Source organism: Carettochelys insculpta, chromosome 6, assembly GCF_033958435.1.
Source record: "Carettochelys insculpta isolate YL-2023 chromosome 6, ASM3395843v1, whole genome shotgun sequence".
Classification (NCBI taxonomy): Eukaryota; Metazoa; Chordata; order Testudines; family Carettochelyidae; genus Carettochelys; species Carettochelys insculpta.
In genome coordinates, this window is record NC_134142.1 from 87,946,895 (window position 1) to 87,969,158 (window position 22,264).

Below are 22,264 nucleotides of genomic sequence, written 5' to 3' on the forward strand. Positions count from 1 at the left end.
AGGTTGTTTAGTTTGGAGAAGACCAAACATGAAAACAGTTTTCACATGCATAAAAATATTGTCCAAGGAGGAGAGAGAGAAATTATTGTCCGTAACCTCTGATGATAGGACAAGAAGCTTAAATTGGAGCATGGGTGCTTTACTGTGGACACTAGGAAAAACTGTCAAGATGGCTAAGCACTGGAATTAATTGCCTAAGGAAGCCGTGAAATCTCCGTCTCTGGACATCTTTAAGAGCAGGTTAAACAAACCCATCAGGGATGGTCTAGATCAGTGATGGGCAACTGTAAAGAGTGTGAGGGCTGCATGATTGGCCCTACTTCACCTTAGTGGGCCACAGCAGCCTGCATCCCACTGAGCTTCCACTTGCAGCTCTGTGGCCTGCTGTCCTCCATGCACCTCTCATGCATCGGGTCACTGGAGCCCCATATTTTCCCCTTACCCTCCAGCAGTTTCAGAATGAATGAAAAGCCTGATTCACACTCCATCCACACTCCTCCTCCCTCCCTTCCAGTGCTTTGACGGCTGCAAACAGCTTGTTCATGGCATTCCAGCTCCGAGAGGGAGGGGGAAGAGTGGGGATGGAGCACAAGTCATGTGATTCACAGGGCTCCACAAGTGCTGAGAAGGAAGGGAAGGAGAAAGGAGGTGTGGGACTCCGATGCCCCCAGATGGGAGAGGCACTTGGAATGTGGGAAGACAGTCAGGAAGAGGGTCTACGGGGCACAGGTAGAGCCCAGCACTGCTCTAGATGGTGTTTGGTCTGCTGTGAGTGCAGGGGATTGAATTAGATTTTGTCTTTAGGTCTCATCTGGCTCTACAATTTTTATGTGTAACCTCAGAGGCACTTTGACCACTGACAAGGAAGAGTGAAGTCTCTGCTCAACAGCCTTGGCTGTGAGCCAGCTGGCTTTTAGCTCCTGCGGCAGAGCACAGGGCTTTAGCTTCTGAGGTTGCAGGTTCATTCCCTCCTACCAACGATCCAAGTGTCTGTCAGCCTTAGAAGTAGGGGCTCATCTGGGATGAACTGCTGGAAAGTCTCAGAAGCCCAGGATGCATTTCCTCAGCTGGCAAAAGTATGTAACCCAAGAGGCACCAAGATCACGTACTAGGGAGAGTGAGAATTTTACTCCCTATGTTTTCTAGGCAAAAAAAGCTACAGCAGACATGCCAAGAGGGTTTAATCCTGCACTTCTTCCTGTGACAAAATTCCCATTGAAACTGATGGGAGTTGTGCCTCAGTAAAGACATGAGGCTTTGTGGCAGAGACAGACACAGAAATGTAGTGGAAAATCAGTTCACGCCCCTACATTCCAAGGCAGAATAGCTGCTTGTAAATGAGGGAAAAAACCATTTCTGAGATATAGATTTACATTTCTGTCCTGCTAATAAATGGGCCAGTGTAACAGCTGACTGCTCCCTATTGCAGGTGTGAGAGTTATTTACTTTCTAATCCTTTCCCTTTTAGCCCTGGCAGGACAAGAATAAAAATCCCTGGTGTTAGGTATCAGGAGAGATGGTGAAAGCACAGGAACCAATTTACAGGGTTTCACTTGACTAGTTTTCTTCATTTGACTCCTATTAGCTCTGATAATGTATCCTTACCATTAATCAGTCAGGGAGAGAAATGGCAGTGGCTAGGCATACACAGGCAAGAGAAGCTGTGCATGCACCACAGCAATATCACTGGGCACAGAAAGTCAGTGTAAGTGTCTCCTTCAGAGCTTACATGGGAAGAAGCCATTGACCCTAAGCACTGGCCAGAAGTCAGGAGACACAAATCATTTGGAATGAAGATTTGAAATAAATATTTCAAGTAGTAACAGCTGGACAATGGACTCTGTGGGAAGAAATTCATCCCTGATCTAGCTCACTAAGAGTCATAGGATCTGAAAGAGCAAAGGAAATCTTGAGCCTGCAGATCTTTCTAGATGTAGAGGCCTCTTGAGTGAGGGAATCCTGAACAGCGTAAACCTGAGATACTATCTCTGAATCACCCTCTTCATAATAACAGACACTCTTTCGCTCAGGTCCTCCTCCAAGCACAGCTAAAGTGGACCCAAAAATGCACTTAATGGACTTTTAGCCTGACTGAGTCCTCTGTTGCCTGCATTCTTATGTCAGAGAAGAGAGTTGCCAGCGCTGTCAGCATGAAGCTTGCATAGCGATTCTGTCTGTGTGGTATGCCAGTCACTAGTCTGGGTAATCTGTCTCTGCTGAATTTCATCCCATTTCTATTATACCAGTCTTTAAGGTCATCCTGTATAGTATTCCAATCCTTATCTCCATTGATGATGCCTCCTAATTTTCTACCATTGGCAGATGGATTAGCACCTTGTATGATATTTAGATGATTGCCTCAGCTTTCCTGATTAGCATAGCAGAACAATTAAGCTTCTTCTGACTGCATTTACCTGGGATACATGGAACTTCTATTACCAGTTTTCAAGGCAGATGGTCACACAATTCACTCTGTATCTTATTAGCAGCAGCTGCAGCTATGGTTGTTCAACCATATGTTGTCATCTCTGTTCATGCTGCATACCACCTTTTACTTTGCTGCATGACAATACTGGAGCTAGCATATATAAATATAGAATCCTGCTTTAATTAAAGCCCATCATGTTTCATGCATTAGGCAAATATCACAGCTTCCCCAGTGGAGCTCATGAACATCTGGCAGACTTGTGTCATCATCTGATTCCATCTCTCTCCTCACAATAACGTACAACTAATGAAACCTCCATACCCCAGAGATCTCAGGTAATCTGACAGCCCATAAAGCTCACAAGGTCCTTCTCTTTTGATATGAATTCTCATGTAATTTATTCGAGTGAAAATCAGGAATGAATCTACTGAAATTAGTGGTGTGCCATGGGTGTAAAACCAGTGCAAATGAGATCACAATCATAAGCATATGGCCAGATTCTCCAGTCCACAAAAGGGTAGTTTGCCCTTCCGTTGTCAGATGCTCCGTGGAGTATTCCTCCTGTATAGAGAAACTTTCCTGTGGCATAGCCATATCTTGCTGTCCCTCCACTCCCAGCATTAGACAAAGGAGGGAATGTACTGAGGGCTTTATATAGCAGGGTCACAAGGAGTGATGTGGAGCTCTGCTTCTGACAGTCCTCCACTTATTAGCCTAAGGACAGTAAGGGACCTAAGTGAAGCTTGGACCAAGGGGAGAATCAAGCCTTAGTTCTAGTCTGAAGCAGAATAGCATCAAAGAAAAATCAGAGGTGCCTTAAGCTTGTTCAGACCACAAGCTATTACCACATGGAAGCTATTTGATGACCTATAAGAAATACTCATATGGTGACTGCAAATTTCTTTGAAGACAAATGTCCACCATCAGGACTGCCACTCTCCGAATATGGGCCAAGCACATCCAGGATGAACTGCACAATAACCTCAAAGGGGGTGGGACTAAGAAAAGTGTGTGCTGGGTTTTGGCAACTGAGATAAAGGGGAAAATATGTCTGTTCTCTCCACTGCAGCAGCTCAGCAGCCCCAGGGATGGCTTTGAAACTGCGTGTTTGCCAGGTTTTATAAGTCCTTTTTAACTCTTCTTCAGCTACCAGGGCTGAGTTCAACACTGAGTTCAATATCAGCCCTTAAGAGTTCTTTTTCAACAGTACAATACAAAAACTGCTCAAGTCCCCACTCAGTAACCTGGAACAATAACACCCCATCCTGAGGTGCTTCTAAGAGACAATATTTCTCCTCTTGAAAGCACAGGGAAGCTTTTTATAGTCCACTTTGATTTGAGAAAACAGCGCAAGCAGGATTCATAAACACAAAACCATGAGCTAAACACCCATCCCGGAGAACCTTTTGCCTCAGATTGGTTACAGCTACACTGTAGCCATAACTAGAAAAAATGTATGCAATTTGCACAAGTCGCACCACAGTTCTAAATAAGGGGCTATTTCAAGGTTTCCACTGCCTCTCTCATGACAAGGCGTAGCAGAAATGGACTACCACGCTCAAAATAGGGCTGCTACTTCAAGCACATTGTTTAGCCCCAGAGTTGCCATTTGTATCCCGAAATAGCCACAATAATGTAGCTATACCCATTCTCAAGTCCAGCAACCTAAAGTTTATTTAACAGGCCCATCCCTTCTCCCTCTAACAGTTGTTATCCTTAGTCACTGAAGACCCAGAGTTCAGTGTCTTCAGCACCTCTCCCACTCTTGTAGGAGGGCAGAGGTCACCTTGCTTGCTCTTCTATCCAGATGCTCACACTAGTCTCAGCCACCTTGCCAGCTCATTCCACAATTGTGATCTCCAAAGATAATATACAAGCCACTACTACTTGAGCTAAAAACCACATGCTTCTTAGCCAAGGCTGTAGCAGACTCATCAATCAGTAGGGATGGAACACCATGACAAGCAGGGATGGATTATACCTGTAAGATGGCTGGAAGAGTTCTTTTTTTTCCCAGGGGATTGAGTAAATTCATTGAGACAATGATCAGGGGTTTTGACTTCCCCTCAAACATTTCAGGAATCCATTTTTAAATAACACTTTTTTTGGCCCTTTATTTTCATTAGGAAAGCAGATTCAGGATCATGGCACTTAGATTGGGCACATTTCTTGTAATAACTTTTAATTCCTGTGAGGCCTTGAACCATCTTTTTGTTTGTACTGCACCTTTGAAACCTCTAATTTCACTGTTCACTTCCTTCTATCTGTCTGCCTAAGCTCTTATAGGGCAGCCATCACCCTGGTATCTGGTAGCCTATTGTCCTGAATGTGCCACTTGAGATATGAGGACCTGTTATCTCTGCTTTCATGATTGCCACCCATTCCAGTTTTTGGTAGACCTATCAGACATAAGGACACATAAAGAAAAAGTCAGGGAAGTTTATGTCTTGAATGTAGATTTGTTGAAAAGTGGATATGTTGGTTATACAAATATTAATATTGATGTATATTTGGGTGAACATTTACAAAGTTGAATGGCTAAAGTTAGGCACCTCAGTCTGTATTGGGACACTTAAATAAGCAGCTTGATTGTCAGAGATGCTGACCAGCTGATGCTCTTATTTCCCCAGCAGTGCTGCAGACTTAATCACTTCAGCACTTGGCTGTACATGAAGATCCAAAAGGGGAAGCTAAGTGAAATGGAGAGAAAAAGTGACCGGTCTTGTCTTATTATCTAAGGTGACCAAAGTGGAAAATGTAGACTAATGGCATTGGTCATGAAAATAAAAACTGGATCTTAAAAATTTTGTCTGTCTTTATAAGATAAGCTGGTGCTATAGTAACAGAGATTTTTTATGGTGCAGTTTTTATTTGTGTGTTCTTAAAAACTCTCCAATTTACTTAGGGTTTTGGTGAAATCCTGAGGAGAAATCATCCCATGGAAAAAAGATTTTTGGATTCATTTCTTCTGGTAAAGGAGACAAGCCCTAGACCCCTAAAGCCAACTGTAAGCAGGGCTGGTAGTTATTTTGTTGCCTTCAAAGATAAAAGACTGAGCCAAAATTAAAAAAAAATATCATATGTGTACATTGTGGAGTTAAGCCTTGAAAGTGCTATAAACAGTAGAAGAAGGAACAGATCAAAGCTTTGGTCTTGGTCCTCCAGTAAGTAGACAGTAATAGTAACAAGCTGTTTTTATGATGCTCCAGAGAACATATTAACGTGTAATGGAAAGGGCTTTCAATTTTGTATTGATTTTGATTTTTTCAACTGGATAGGAAATCAACAGCCTTTGTTAGCCAGTTGCAAGTCATGTTCATCTTTAAATATTTATTTCCTTTCACCTCTTTTCAGTCCTGCAACTCCTGTAAAAAGGTTCAGTGCACATAGCCATTAAACCTGAGCTGAGCTGTAACTGAAAATCCTATCTGGAAATTTTCTGACTGGAAATTGGTCACATAACAGTATTGATATGAAACACTTTTATCCTTAGGCTTGGGTATACATTTGTATGATCAGCTAATGGTGGGAGTGCAGGTTTTTTAATGTTACGAGGAATCTCAATAAAAGAGCATCCCAGGGATGTCAAAGTATTAATAGCCTCAGGCTAATACTGGAAATAAATAAAACAGCAGTGGCAGTGGCAGACCAGGCTGTGGTCTCCAGCTCTCAGGAGAAGATAGGACTGCTACTGGATTTTCAACTACCAGCTACCTATGACTTAAACCCACGTATTTTGAGTGGAGTATAGCTCATCTACAAGTCTCCTTCACTTCACTCTGTCTTGGGACAAAACTTCTAGCTCACTCCAGGAGTACCCCAGTTGTTGTCCTTCAATCTCAATACACTTTCTTCATGTTGTCCAAAGGCTTCCTCTTTTGTGTTTTCCTTATGGGTTCTATTTGAGACCTTGATGAACTATGATGGATGATGGTTTTCTGAGAGTGTGGCCTAGCTATCCCCACTTTCTTCTCTTGATTTGAAGATCAAACGGTTCTTGGCCTGCTCTGTTCCAAAGCTCCTCATGGCTACGTCTACACGTGAAGCCAACATCGAAATAGCTTATTTCGATGTAGCAACATCGAAATAGGCTATTTCGATGAATAACGTCTACACGTCCTCCAGGGCTGGCAACGTCAACATTCAACTTCGATGTTGCGCGGCACCACATCGAAATAGGCGCTGCGAGGGTACGTCTACACGCCAAGGTAGCGCACATCGAAATAAGGGTGCCAGGCACAGCTGCAGACAGGGTCACAGGGCGGACTCAACAGCAAGCCGCTCCCTTAAAGGGCCCCTCCCAGACACAGTTGCACTAAACAACACAAGATCCACAGAGCCGACAACTGGTTGCAGACCCTGTGCCTGCAGCATGGATCCCCAGCTGCCACAGCAGCAGCCAGAAGCCCTGGGCTAAGGGCTGCTGCCCACGGTGACCATAGAGCCCCGCAGGGGCTGGAGAGAGAGCATCTCTCAACCCCCCAGCTGATGGCCGCCATGGAGGACCCGGCAATTTCGACGTTGCGGGACACGGATGGTCTACACGGTCCCTACTTCGACGTTGAACGTCGAAGTAGGGCGCTATTCCGATCCCCTCATGAGGTTAGCGACTTCGACGTCTCGCCGCCTAACATCGAAGTTAACTTCGAAATAGCGCCCGACGAGTGTAGCCGCGACGGGCACTATTTCGAAGTTAGTGCCACTACTTCGAAGTAGCGTGCATGTGTAGACACAGCTCATGTGTGACAAAGTCTTGCCGTTTGATGTGAAGATGTACCTCAGGCATCTGTTTATGAATGTCTGTAGTTTGTGATTTGAAGATGTTTTAGTACACCAGGTCCCACATTCATATAAGAGAACACTCCTCACATTTGTGTTGAAGATCCACAGTTTCATCTTCGCAGATATTATTTGTGAACTCCATATGGGATGGAGAGTCTTGAATGCAGCTGTTGCTTTTCCTAGCATGGCTAGGACTGGAGCAGCTGTGACTCCTGTAAATAAGAACTGAAGTGTACCAGCAGAGCTGGCTTAGGGCCAATTCTAGAGCACAGGAGCAGGGGGTGCTGCAGTTGAAGACCTGAATTACTTCAGAAACAGATTACACTGACTTCCACATGCCAAGAAGCTATTATGGGAGATCTTGTGGCTGAGGAAGTAGTCTGGAATTCAGAAGAATGGCAATCAATTACCAGTTCTACCATGATTTGATGCATGATTTTAGCAAGTTGTGTGGGGCCAGCTTTTCAAAGGTGTTGAGCACCTAAAGGTGCAGATGGGTGGCTAGTGGGATTTTCAAAAGGACCTGAGCAATTTCAGTTTCTGATTCCCAATAAAGTCAATGGGAATTAGGTGCCTAACGTGGTCAGGCACTTTTGAAAATTCTACTAGGATTTTGCTATGCTGGTTCCAAAATACCTTTGAAAATCTAGCCCTTAATCTCCCTGTGCTTCTTTTCTTTCTGTAAAATAGAGATATTGATCATTCTATTCCCACCTCCTTTTATCCCTCTTGACAACCTAAGCTGTGAACTCATCAAGGCAAGGGCTGTCTTTTCCCCTATATTGGTGCAGAACCTAGCTCAAGTGGATGCAGATATTTGGTTGGGCTTCCAGGCATTCTTGTGATGGTAGAAATGATAATTTCTACCAAGTGCAACTTGTCTTGAATGCTGGTTTACAGGGCATGTAGGATCTAGAACCTTCCAACCTACTTGCAACTACTAGGATAAAACCTCAACTCTGACAGATGACTCCAGGGTTGGCAGAATGGTGGGCAACCTGATTGGGTCACAGCTTCTATATCAACCCAGAACAGGGACAGGAAGTTGCCCATGTAACTGAGATCTCTCTGGTTTGGACTGCTTCCCTTGGATACCTACTGATGCTCTTCTGGTAACCTGACCCTACCTGACTCATTTTCCCCCTCTGGTTTGCTTTGGTATCTGACATAGACTAATCAGATGCCCCAAGCCCCAGATGTGACAACCTCAGCAGGTCAAATTTGCATCACAAATGCTAAATCAAATGAAATTAAAGTTAATTCTAGTGTATTGTAACTCCTTTCCATCCCAGGCAATGTAAAACATTATTCTGAGTTATTGAGATAACTCCTGATGCAACTAAAATGAGGACAAACAGGACAAAATATCCAGAAGAATCTTGAAGATATAATTTTCAGAATGAGGATGTAATAAGTTGCATGTGTTCATGACTGACTTAGATACAAGACATTGAATGTATTGTAGTTTGGCCTGAGTAATGTAAACAATAGACTGCATTATTGGTTTTAATAGAGGCTATGTTTAATGCTATTAAGCACAATTATATTGTAGTTCTGCTTGAGCAATGCAGACAATGGAATTTGTTATTACATTTAACAGAAAATGTATTTAATTTTCTATAAAGTAATCTCATTGAAATTGAAATGGGCTACTAAAGTATTTTCCAAAACAAATTACCTTTGGCTGTAGTATTTTTGCAAAACAGCACTGCCCATGTTCAATTAAATTAATTTGCTTTTAAGCAAAACTGTAGGGGAAAAGTGATTTGGTTTTAATTTTATAAGGAATTGTTTCAAATTTGGTACAAACATTCTGAGCATTTTTCTTGTTCAAAAACAGTAAGATACTAGAGAGAGAGATGGTTCAGCATATATAAAACCATACTTTAAACTGTATTACATTTTTCATACTAGATCCCTAAGCACCTATAAAGGTGGCATAGACTGATGCTGAGAGATGCTAGAGCTTAGTGCTCCTTATATTAGGACATACTGTCATTTATATAACTCTCACAGTGATTCCAGAAGACAGTCTGAAACTAGAATCTAGCAATTCTCGGGATCAGTGCTAGGCTTTGGCAGCTACTAAGAGGATACAGTTTCACTGTGTTTCATCAGAATAAATAAATTCCCAGGCCAGAAAGGACCACCATCATTTCATCTGATCTGTATAACAAAAGCCTTGGAACTTCCCCAAATAGTTACTAGAGCAGAACTTAAAGAAGAAAAAAAAAACCTTTCATTTAAAAGATATCGGTGAGGGAGTCTTCATCGCGACCTGGGTTAATAGTTTCAGTGGCTAATCACTCTCACCATTTAAATTTTGTATCATATTTTCTGTCTGAATTTGTCTAGCTTCAACTTCCAGTCATTAGTCTGTGATCACATCATCTCTTAACCTTCCTTTGTTAAACTAGACAGACTGATCTCCTTAAGTCTGTCATTACACAATAAGGTTGCTAATCCTTTACTTGCTCTCTGGGCTCTTTTCTGAACCCTCTCCAGTGTATCTACATCTTTCATGAATTATGGGAACCACAACTGAGCACAGTATTCCTGCAGCAGCTGCACCAGAGCCAAATACAGAAGTAAAATTACATCAACTTCTGTTTGAAAACCCCTAGTTTTTGTTCCCAAGGATCATGCTAGCCCTTTTGGTCAGAACATCCTGTTCATCTGCTTATGTACCATGACCACCCAAATCTATTTTTTTCCAGAGTCACTACTTCCCAGAATAAATTTCCCATCCTATAAATGTGGCCTACATTATTTGTTCCTAAGTGCATGCATTTATATTTAGGCTATAATAAAATACATATTCTTTGTATCCGGTTTACCAAATAATCCAGGTACTGCTGAATCAATGACCTGTCCTCTTCTTTATTTATCCTTGTGTCATATTCCAAATTTTCATTGATTATTTTGTTTTCTGCCGTCGATAAAAATGTTACATAATGTAGGGCCAAGAACTGATCCCTGCAGGACCCTACTAGAAACACCCATTTGATGATAATTCCCTGTTCATAATTACATTATAAGACCTGTCAGTTAGCCACAGGTTTAATCCATTTAATGTGTGCTATATTAATTTTACATCATTCCAGTTTTTTACTCAAAATATCCTATGGCACCAACTCAAATGCCTTTCAGAGCTTTATTAAATCTTGTTACTTTTATCAACCAGATTTGTAATCTCATCAGAAAAGATGTAAGGTTAGTTTGACAGGGTCTATTACCAGTGATCCATGCTGATTAGCTTGAATTATATTGCTATGCTTGAATTTTTTATTAATCAAGCACTGTATCAGCAGTTTCATTATCTTGCCTGAGATTGATGTCAGATTGAGAAACCCCAATTACCAGTAATTACCCCAATAATACCATTTAATCTTTTAAAATGTTATTCACTTTCTTCAAATCTGCTGTAACATCAGCAGCATTCTAAGACTTACTGAAAATCTACATTAGCACTCTAGAAAATTCCTTAGGCAGCTCTTTTAAAATTCTTGGCTACTGAATATCTGGACATACTGATTTAAATGTCTCACTTTAGTAGCTATGGTTTAACATCCTCCTGAAATACTAAAGGATTGGAAAGTTTGTCAGCAACATTGTACAATATGATGTCACATCTTCTTTAAAATATAAAAAAAGACATATTTATACGTACTCTTTCTACATTATCATTGATAAGTGTATCATTTCTATTTAGTGATTGACAAGAACCTCTGTGAAGATTGGTTTTATTCCTTATTGTCCTTAATTCTGCAGGCCATAGATTTCTCTGTGCATCTCCCTTGCTTTTCTTATCTTTTGTCGTGCTTCCTGGATTTTGAGTTGTATTTATTACTTTTGTCTTCTTTTTTTCCCCCTTTCTAAATATTTTATAGCTGCCTTCATTTTTCCTCTAAACCAGATTGGATTTTTAACCATTCTGAACTGTGTAATTGTGGTTTCGGACATCTAGTAAAGTATTTTTAAACAATTCACAATTATCCTTCACATTTTTCTTTTAATTTTTTCCTCCCAGGAGATATAGCTCATAATTTTTTCAGCTTTGTGAAACTGACTTTTTTAGAATCTGTATCTATATCTATATCTATATACACACATATATAGATATAGATATAAATATAGATATGTTGCTAATTTGGACTTTTGTCTGTTTGCACTTTATAAATATGACCAAGTCATAATTATTTGTACCGAATCTACCATGAATTTTGAGTTCTGAAATCAATTCCTCTTTGTTAGTCAAGACGAGGTCTAATATAGAATTGCCCCATTCTGGATGCAACATTTTTGATTTAGAAAATTGTCATCAATAATATTTAGAAATTACAGTGATGTTTAAGTGCTGACAGCATGAAACCTCCAGAGTATGTCATTAAATTTAAAACCAGCCATGATCATACAGAGTTTTTTCCCTACTCATGATAGCTGGGAAGCCCAATATCAAAACTACTCATGAAAAGTTAGAAGATGACTTTATCACTGTTGTTTATCCAGGCCTGAACTCACTGAGGAACCTGTCCACTTGACAAGCATTAGGAAATGGAAATGTGAAAATGTCCCTAGGAGGACCACAGACTCAGGCCAGCTACAAAGGTTCACAGGGTGACCATCCATCCCATTTTCACTGAGACGGTCCCATATTTAAGGCAGGTGTTCCACCTTTTTTTTTTAACAAAAGAGCGAATTGTCCTGTATTTTCACTCCTGCTGCTGAGCTGTCTTTCCCACAAGTCAGCACAGCTTCGGCTGCAGCTAAAATCAATCAAGAGCTGGCCGGACAGTATGCGCAAGATGTACTGACCAGCCAGTACAGGCAGTAGCACAGGAGGGAGCCAGAGGCCCTTCCACAGTGGTATGTTGTGGAGTAGGAAAGTGTGTTGTGTCCCCCTCTCTAAAATTTTAAGGGTGTGGGGTAGCTCCTCTGTGGGGCAGACCACTGCAGGGAGATAGCCCAACACCCACCACAGTACAGCCTCTCAAGTAGCCAGAGAAACAAACACATACATGCCCTGCAGGGCAGCTGCCTCCACAGCTAGGGAGCACGCTCAACCAGGGAGCTCCCCCTCAGGGTGGCAGCACCGTTCCTGGTGTCCGGAGGCATGGGGCAGCCAGGAGCCACAGTTGCCCCCGCACAGCCAGGGAGCATCCCTCCCCCACAGCAGGGCAGCAGCCCCCCACACAACAGCCACCACTGGAGTCAGGGAGCATCCCTGCAAGGTGGCAGCTCTGTGCCTGGAGCCCAGTGGCATACAGGGAGCTCCCCCATGGGGTGGCAGCCCCATTTCAGCACCTCATGGCATGAGGCAGCCATGGAGCTGCACTTGCTTGGCAGCTGCAGCTGGGGAGCTGCCCTCCCTCCCCAAGGATGTCCCATATTTGGCCTAGGGAAATATGGTCACCCTAAAGGTTTGTGACCCTTGGCACCCCATGGGAGTTCATTCAACCCAAAACACTGAAACCTTGTACATAACTCTGATTAGAACTGTTTTCTTCTGGAACTAAATCTATGAGCATAGCCCTGGTATCTGACCTTCTGTTCTTTTAGAACTAGAAGTCGCAACTCTGTGGGCTTATATATATTCTCTACAATTATCTGGACATCTACCAGGTACTGATAAACGTATTTCAGCCTTAAATGGATCTGTAAACACTGGCACTCTTTTCGTGAACTGAGGATGAAATGGCTACATAGGGGTTCACGTGCTTAAAGTTTATACCATAATTCGTCTATGGACACTGTAGGAACCAGATGTATAGAAAGTCACAGTGGTTTGAGCAATGAGGCTGCAGCTGTCGTGGGCCTCGTAGCTAGGTATGGGGCAGGGGGCAGCTCTGCACCCCACAGCAGAAGTGACAGGGCCAAGAGCTGTCAGCTCTAAGTGCCTCCCCAGATCATGGTGCTGCCCCAGGTACACACTCCCTCACAGCCGCAGGCAGCACTGCCATTATAATCAAAGGGGCTTGCAGCTCTGGCTCCCACCACTGCTGAAGTAGTAGTGATGGCAGCAGGAGCTCTGGGTCCCTTGAAATGCTAGTTCCAGGGCACCTGCACCCTTTGTCCCCCCTTGTAGGTGTGTCTGGGCTTAAGCAATGGATCTGAATAGAGAAAGAGAGAATAATGGTTTTTTATCTTGTGACAAGGAATTTGTCTTCAGGACATAGACTCTGCAGAGCAGTCACATATACTGCTAGTTTCTCTGAATGGTAGAGAGTGTATTTTGATGGGAGACAAAGCAGAGAGGTTCTTTGCTCAAGCCACAGAGGACAGCAAAGCGCTGAGAGAACTTTGATGAAGTACCTGCTGCCCAACTATTAAATAAAGCTAAAAATTCCTTAGCTGGTGGAGCCTGAGGACAGGCCCAGGCAACTGTTCCCAAGGGACTGAAGACAGGCCTGCCTGAGTGCACCAAAGGACTGCACTACACACTGTTGTCAAAGGACCTGTATGCTGAACATTAGTCTCTCTCTGAGAATAGTGAAGGCATTCCAAGTGAGTCAAGATACGTTTGTGAATGATTCGCTAACCAGAAAGTGGACTGAATTCATAATGAATATTAGAGAAAAAGATGGAGGTTGACAAGCCTGGATTGTTACAGGCTTCAGAGAGACAGTATGTTATAATAATTTGATTCTTAAGGAGTAATAAAAGTCAGTGTCTGGTTCAAAAACAAACCATACCATAATACCTACCTATACTTTTGGTAATGTTGCCTAGCACTTAGACCCCAAAGCTAGCAGCTAAGATCCAGGGGATCCCGGAGATCTTGGGGCGGGGTTATGAGGGAGATTACTTGTCCACTTGGTGGCTTATTTTCTCTCTCTCTGTAAAATGGACAGTAATAGTTAAATCTTTGTGAAAATGTTTATTCAACAACTTTTTAAAACATTTTTTCAAATAGTTTACTCATAACGTTCTTTGAAAATTTCAGAATTTAACGAAACCCAACAATGTCAATTCTCAATGTCAATTCTTATTTATTTTTCTTCTTTGTTTTCTCTCTCTCTTTTTTTTTTTTTGGCATTGGAAAAGGAAGGGGAGGCCAGGTCAAGAGTGATTAATGAATTTTCCCTCAAAAATATTGAGAAGAATAGAAATGTGGGTGAGGTAGCGTCTGAGATTAGAACAACTTCTAGTGGTGAAAAAGATTTCTTCACCCACCTGGTTTGTTTAGTATCCTGGGACCAACACAGCTACAACAATATCACAAACAACAATGGACAAAAAATACAAATATTTAAAATTTTCCATAAATAATTAAAGAAAATAAATCTGGTAATAAGACCCATATTACGGGGATGTTTTGATGATGAGTTAAGGAATATGAAATATTTGAAATACATGCATCAAAAGTAAAGTTAGGAGGCAAAGTATTGTTATTTATTGTAGTAGCACCTAGGAGCCCAGTCTTAGGTCAGACTCTTGTTGCTCCAGGTACTGTGCAAGTATAAAACAAAAAGACAGTTCCTGCCACCCAAAGGCTTATTTTTAGTATTTTATTTTGTCACAGGAAAAATAATCCATCTTGCAAATACAGCCATTGTGAAATTCTCTGACTGTATCATAGTTTTCTAAGTCAACAAATGCTAATGATAACTGGACAGTAGATCACTAAGTCCTTACTGTGGTTTTTCTCTTCTCCTACAGATGTAATGAGTTTGCTATGTTAGGGTTTTGGACGTTAGGGGTCTTTTTGGTAGTGGTGGATTTTTTTCTCATTACATATTATGTCTTTGTGTTGTTTCTGCAGTATTTTTCATCTTGCTTGGTATCTCCCAGTTTGTCAACCTATAACAGATTTGCAGCTGCAAAAAAGTTTTGTTTCCAAACTGATCTTAAAAAATGCATTCTAGATTTTAAAAAGTCTTGAAAGGGTCATATATTCCTGCCACGCCTGTCTATCGCAATCCCAACAAATAATCCACAAAGCAGCAAATTGCTTTGAATGGCATTGTATGTTCATAACCTATTTCTTTATCTATTTTAGACCATACAAAAAATTACACATGGATCAACTCTTTTCTTTAAGCTAGGGGAACAATTTCTTTTGCCCCATTATAAAACCTAGAGGTCTGGCACCATAGTAGTCAATGGGAATTTTGCCATTGACTTCAGCTGGACTTAAATTTTACCTCAGGTGCTCAGATAATAGTCATAGGATCAATAGAGGAACCTACACTGATGGTAAGTATTTTCCCAACCATTGAGAAATGAAATAATAGCTAGTGCAGGCTAGGTGTTGGGTAAGGAGCACCTGTATCAGAAGTGAGATGTGAAGTAGAAAAGCCCAGGAATTCCACCACAAGTTTAAGGTGTATGAGGACCCCATTGTACTCAAATGAACCAAATTCAGTGGCAAGAAATCAGGGGTCTCAAACTTCTGGCCCATGGACCATCCCTGCCTGGAGCAGTTTCACAATCCAGCCCAGGAGTACCGACAGCCTGGGAACGGGGCCTGTCTCTTCCCACCACCACCCTATGCTCTCATCCCCATGCCACCTTGATGCTGAGGGACCTGACCTTGGAGATTACTGGGGGTCTGGTGTGGGACAGCAGCAGCAGCAGTCATTCCCCCACCCCCACACCACGCACTCCTAGCTGTGGGGAAACAGATCAAGTGCACTCTGTTTATCCATAGGTCCCAGTGCCATGGGGGTGTGATGAGTCTGGACCACTCATGCCATCCCATGCCAGTAATCCATGAGACTAGAATCCTTGGGGGTCCAGGTACCATGGAGGAGGAGGGTGGAGTGGCAGCAGAAAGGGGCAGGGTGTGGGTGAAAGGAATGGACAGGCACCCACCAGTACTCCTGGGCCGGGTTGTATAACTGCTCTGGATGGGGTGGCCCACAGACCCAGGAGTTAGAGACTCATATAAAATCTTGTAGTAATATAAACTTTGTTTCTCCAGACAAGACTCTTAATCACCATCTTTCCTACGTATGCCTGTATTCACTGTAAAGGTATCTGGAAGATTAGACCAGTGAGGAAAGGTTTCAGGTCAGAAGCAGGGGACAAGACCAGCTTAATTCTTTCATGAGCTTTGCTGCACTTCAATGTATTTCAAGTTTGCATTAAAACCTTAAACAAAGTGAAAACAATTTAGGTGCAAAAAAGTGATCTCTGACAACTAAGCACTTTGCCCAGATTGTATAAAAACAGGGCTTTGAGAGCTTTAGTCAACGCTGTGCTGACAAGCAGCCACAGAAGACATAATCAATAAGTCATTTGCTGTTTACTCTTCTGTCCAGTTTCAGTGTTTTAATTTGAACACTTCTGAAATACAAGACAAAATATTTACCCAGAAGATATATAGAGAGTTCTTTATGATTACACTTTAAATGTTTTATGTACAGTAATGTGGGGTTTTTTTTAATTTTAGGGATTTTATTTTATTTTGGTAATTGGATGAATAATGTAACAATGGAACTTGGAACTGATCTTTGCAAGAATCAGAATCCTCATATTAGTTCTGTGAAGTTCTCAGATCAGGATTATGATGATGAAAGATAACACAGTAAGCAATTATATAATGGTTTTAACTGAACAAATCATTTCACTAGGCTAGTACAGCATGCAGCTCTTTAAGGACTTCTTTGTGACTCCCAATGCTATAATTGTCAAGGGAAAAAAAGCAAACATCCTGACAATTTTTAATAAATGGTGAATGTCTTAAAAGCCCAACAATGAATAATTCATATCTACATAGCTAACATTATGTGATCTTGTAACACTGGATAACTCCCCCTTTAATATGTGCAGTGCTTTACAGGACATAATACCATATCTGTGTTTTGATCATGTTGCTAATAAAGTCTTGATTTTGAAAAGGAAAAGGAAGCTTGTGGCATTCCCACTGTGTAGGACAACACACATTTTAAGAAAGAAATCAGAAATGAAACGTGACGTAAAATTGGCATAATTCAAGTAGGCTGGAGGGAAAGTCAGGAATATGGTGGTACAACCACACATATCTAAAGTGAGAGGAATGTGTTGCATTACAAATCATTGTGCGTAGGCTGTTCTTAAAACAGGAGTTACAAAAAGTATGGTTTGATGTTATTTATTAAGGACCATCTCATATTCACATGCATCGCAGCTCCTGAATTATTGAAATTTTTACCGACTTTGAAAAAAATGTCTCTTCTTACTATTTTGGTTGCTGACCCCTGGGCTAGTAACATCAATCTAATATACTTTACCAATAGAATCCATACACTTATCCTCGAGAATCTGAGGAGTGGAAGAAGTGCATCTTAATGGCTCCTACCTAAGTCTGGGGTTTAGCCATCTAACACCATTTCCACACCACTGCGGAAGATTGACCCACTCAGGGTCAATCCTCCGTGGTTTTTTTTTTTTTTTTGGGCATGCATGAAATGGCACTTTCTGGAGTCAGCGTCAACCCTGGAAATCCTCACAAGCAGTGAGGAATAAGGAAGGTCAATGGGAGAAATACTCCCGTCAACCTTCTTCTGTGAGAACAGCCATAACACTTGACCTGCTGATAAGTTGATTTTAGGCATGCAACTGGCATAGCTAAAATTGCGTATCAACGGTTGACTGCTATGTCTGGTATAGACAAAACTGAAGCACCTTTATGGATTAAAGATTAAATTCTTTCAACCCAGCTAATTTTTCCTCCAAAGAAGCATGTGTCCTCATTTCTCCTCAATCATTTGCTGCAGGCAACATTAGTCAACATATATTTTCCCAGAATCCAATGCAGCAAATGTAGCCTTTCTTCACGCAAGCCAGGGTGGCTGACAGACTTTGTTGGGCCCTGGACAAGGTGGGGGGTAGCCTTTCCCATTCAGCCCTTCAGCAACTCCTGGCATGACCCTTCTCCCCCAGGGCTCTGACAGCAAAGTTAAGCACCCAGAACATCTGTCCCTTTAAATTGCCAGACTCTGGGAGCAGCTACCCTCTGTCCCCCAACCCCCATTGACAGGCATGATGTGAGGGGTTCTGTCACTTACCTCAGAGGAGTCTGGGGAGTAGCTGAGACACAAAGATACCCTCTGCACCTGACTTAGCACAAACTGATTTACCTACTGAAGAAGAATCAGGTGGTTGGAAACTCAGTATGAAGTGAAGAGCAGTTTTCAACAAACCTATAAGCTAGTGGCCACATCAGTCCCAGCAGCAATCTGGCGACAGGTTCCTTAAATTAGTGTCATAGGAAATTCCATAACCAGGCTGTGTTAAAGCCAAAGTCAGCCACATCATTCCTCCCATTTCTGCTCGTTCAGCTGTTGGATCACATGCAGTAAGGGGGTTACATACTGATAAAGGCACTAATGGTGCTTCTGGCTGTTTGATCTACAGCTTCAGGGGACAGCTATACAATTCATAAACAATAGCAGACCAGAGAATAATAATGGAGAGGATAATATAGCAAACATATAGGGTCTAGGCCATTCGCTCATTCATCTTCTGCTAGCTGGAAGAAGGTCTGCAGTAAGTGAAGAATGGGCTGGCTATAATGAAGCTGTCGACAGCAACAAAAGTCGTTTGTGCCTGGCCTACCACTCTAAAATATTGCCCACTCCCTAAGCTCATCAATCATCATAAACATACCTGCTGGGTAGGGAGACATGGACCCTTGGGTAAGATATCATTATTCTCGCAGAGATCCCCATCCCGGCTCTTTATCATCCCATGTCCCCCTTCTACATGAGTAGTTCTCCTGGTATGCCACCATGGTACATACAGAAACATCATCATTTGTTTCTCACAGTTCACATCCACCTCTGAATTATTTCTTACCTTCCACATGAATTATTGTTCAGCAGCCTTTTTTTTAACTTGTGCCCTAAATACTGTGTGCAGAAAATGGGAAGAAATCCCCCCTTTAAACCCAAGCTGAGTAGAATTAAATCATCACCGGTAACTGTTACAGAAGAAATGAGTGATAAGATCAATTCTAATTATCCCCAACAAGCATCAGTTGCTCCTAAGGCTGGCTGGGGAAACAGAATCCTTCTTGACCTTTCAAAGTAAGAATTAAGAACTATTAGTTGTTTGAGTTCAGAAGCAATGTTACCCTAGTAGAGCCTACAGCTCTGACCTCTAGGAGTGCCTGGTGAGAAGAGAGGCTATGTGACAGCTGCTAGACAATAGAAGACTGAGCTTCAGTAAAATATGTTGTGTTTGAGAGAAAGAAAAAGCCGGTCCTTAGACACAAGTTTGACTAATGTGGAAGCCCCTCTCTATGGCAAAAAGGATGGGCAGTTTGCATATGTGGCTTGCATCTACTGCCATGTTCTGTCGACTAAACTGGACACATGATCATATTTATTTGCAATACCACCTTCACGTTAGGTTTATGGTTTAACAACTGCTGCAACTCATCTCCAAGCCTGAACCTTCTTGGACTCATCCAGTCAAAGGGTCTGTTTTATGCACCACGTGCTAGTTAACAACATGAGAAGACTCCATGTTCCTAAAATTGAAGGGTTATGTAATAAGAGAACTATTCACAATGGTGCAGCATTCAAGCCACATGTACACAGAGTGGCTTTTTGGTGTCTTCTCTAGACTCTTTCCTCCTCCAAACCTTTTCCCTCCCAGTAAGTCCTATGTGAGCTACTTCATCTAAATGGACTCTGTCTCTGCACGTAAACAAAACAAATCAGCAGTCCTGTAGCATTTTAAAGGCGAGCAAAATAATTTATTAGGTGATGAGCTTTTGTGGAACAGACCCACAGACCTTCCAATCTATAGCATTTCTGTGTGTAAAGAGCATCCTGTCTGTGAACGCATGACCCTGAATTATTCTCTGAAGATGTTGTCTACAGTTTTCAATGCTTTTGCTTCCTTTCCGAGCGGCAGTCAAATAGTTTATTATCGTACCCCATTTCTCTTTGTGAGAGCTTTGATTGGCATGAGCTTGGTTGATCGTTCCCCCCTTTTGTTGTTCTCATTCCCAAAGTGTCTTTTCCGACTGTTATTTTGAAATGATGGATGGCTTATTTTGAATTTGGTAAACCTCATTCTGAAGAATAGCACCTATTCTGAAATAGATATTACAGAATAGGGGCTGAGTGGACAGGAAATAGGGGCTATTTTGAAATAACCTATAGTGGGTCCAAGGGCTCTAATCCAAAATAGGCTCTGTTGTGTCTGGATGCTGTATTTTGAAAGAGTTGAGTGCTATTTTGGTACACATGTTGTGTGTTGATAACTCTATTTTGAAAAAAACTATTCTGGACAATCTCTTCTGGAATAGCTGATTCTGAAATAATACTGCTGTGTAGACAGAGCCTCAGGTGGTACAGGATTTCTTGTTATTTGTGAAGTTGCAAACCAACACAGCTACCTTCTAAGACTGTCTATACTGCAGTTAGACACCCACAGCTGGCTCATGCTAGATGATTCAGGCTTCCAGAACTTGGGATGCAGGGCTGTTTAACTGCAAGGCTTAGGTTGCAGCCCAAGCTCTGGAATTCAGAGTCCTCGTCCTGGGCTCCAGATGAAGCCAGGAAATTTACACAGTGATTATATCAATACCTGAACCTTTTACTCTTCTTCAGGCTAGTAGTCTGTTGGGTACTTTCTTAGAGGCACCCTGTTGCAGAGCTCTCATTTGCTGTTCCACACCTTTCTGCCTCTCCTTCCTTCTCTGTATTCCCTGCGTTATAGCAGGATTTTTTATTTTATTATTTATTTTATTTTTATTTATAGCAGGGTGTTTATCTCCATGACTGGCAGCTCTGGCAGCTATATGGATAAGTAATCCAGCAGTTAGCCTGCAAACAGAAGAGGTTTTTGCATCTCTCCCCCAACACACACACACATACAAAACTTAGTGTGGGGTTTTTAAACCCCCTTTAACAGGAATTTTGCTAAAGAACAATTTTGGTGTCAACTGATACATTAAAATGAAGGCAAGAAAGTTTGGTTTGAAAGGAAGAATACAGGCAATTGCTATCAGTACAATTATTATAATCCTTTTGCCCAGCAGAATGAATTGCCTGGGCCAGAGTCTGAATTATTATAAAAAGCATAAAAGCTACATTTGTTTCTTTATCTACCATTGTTATATCATTAATGTCCTGGAAAACGGAACCTGTCAAAAATATTGCAAGGGCCTGCCCACGGCAAGCTAAAGAAAGATGGCAGAGGATGAACAGTGCTGACAGAAAGATTACCCAAGTTCAGATGTATCTAGCATCTTTAAGCCTGATTTTAATGTTTTTCACTTTTTCCTGACTCCTCTCCATAAATATCTGACTCCCTTTCAATCCTTGCCATGTTGTATCTTATCTAGCAGGGCTCTGTCACTGGGCTCAGTCCAGAAGTCCTCATGCAGTCCTTCCAAAAGCAAAATTCCAGAAGATTTTATTAGACTCAATGAAGATTTCAGGTGTGGCCTTTAAAGCTCTCATTCTCTGCACTCCCACCCATGGGCCAGTACTTCTGCCACTTGATATCAGAATGTCTCCTTGACCTAGCAGGAGCCCTTTGAATCTAGTGCCAGGATTACAGAATCCATAGCATGGATTAGTCCTGCAAAGGAGAAGAGGGGTCAAGTACAAGGGCTATTCAATATAATTTTGGTCACCATGGTTTACATAAAGGGAAATCAAGCCTCATAAATCTGCTAGAATTCTTTGAGGGAGTCAACAAGCATGGGAAATGGAGGACTTGTGACGGGATGGACTAGGCCCTGAAGCTCCTTGCTGGAGGCCTAGTGGTCCTGCCACACCCCATCACACAAAAAGACAGTAAAGACGTCCTCCAATCAGCATAGAATGCTGCAGCCAATCAGGAGGCAAACAGGCCACATAAAAGGAGCTGCAGAAGAGTGCAGCAGTTAGTTGCTGTGTGCAGTGCAGAGAGTGAAGACTGAATGGAAGAAAGAGTAGCAGTGCTGCAGGCAGCTCAGTGTAGAAAGCTTACAGCAAACAAGACAGACCTCTGAGGTAAAGGTAAAGATGGCACAGAGCAATGGGGAAGTGGCCCAGGGAATTACAGAAGCAGTGGAACAAACAGTGGAGACAGATGCTATCTACAGAGTCCCCAGGCTAGGGCCCAGAG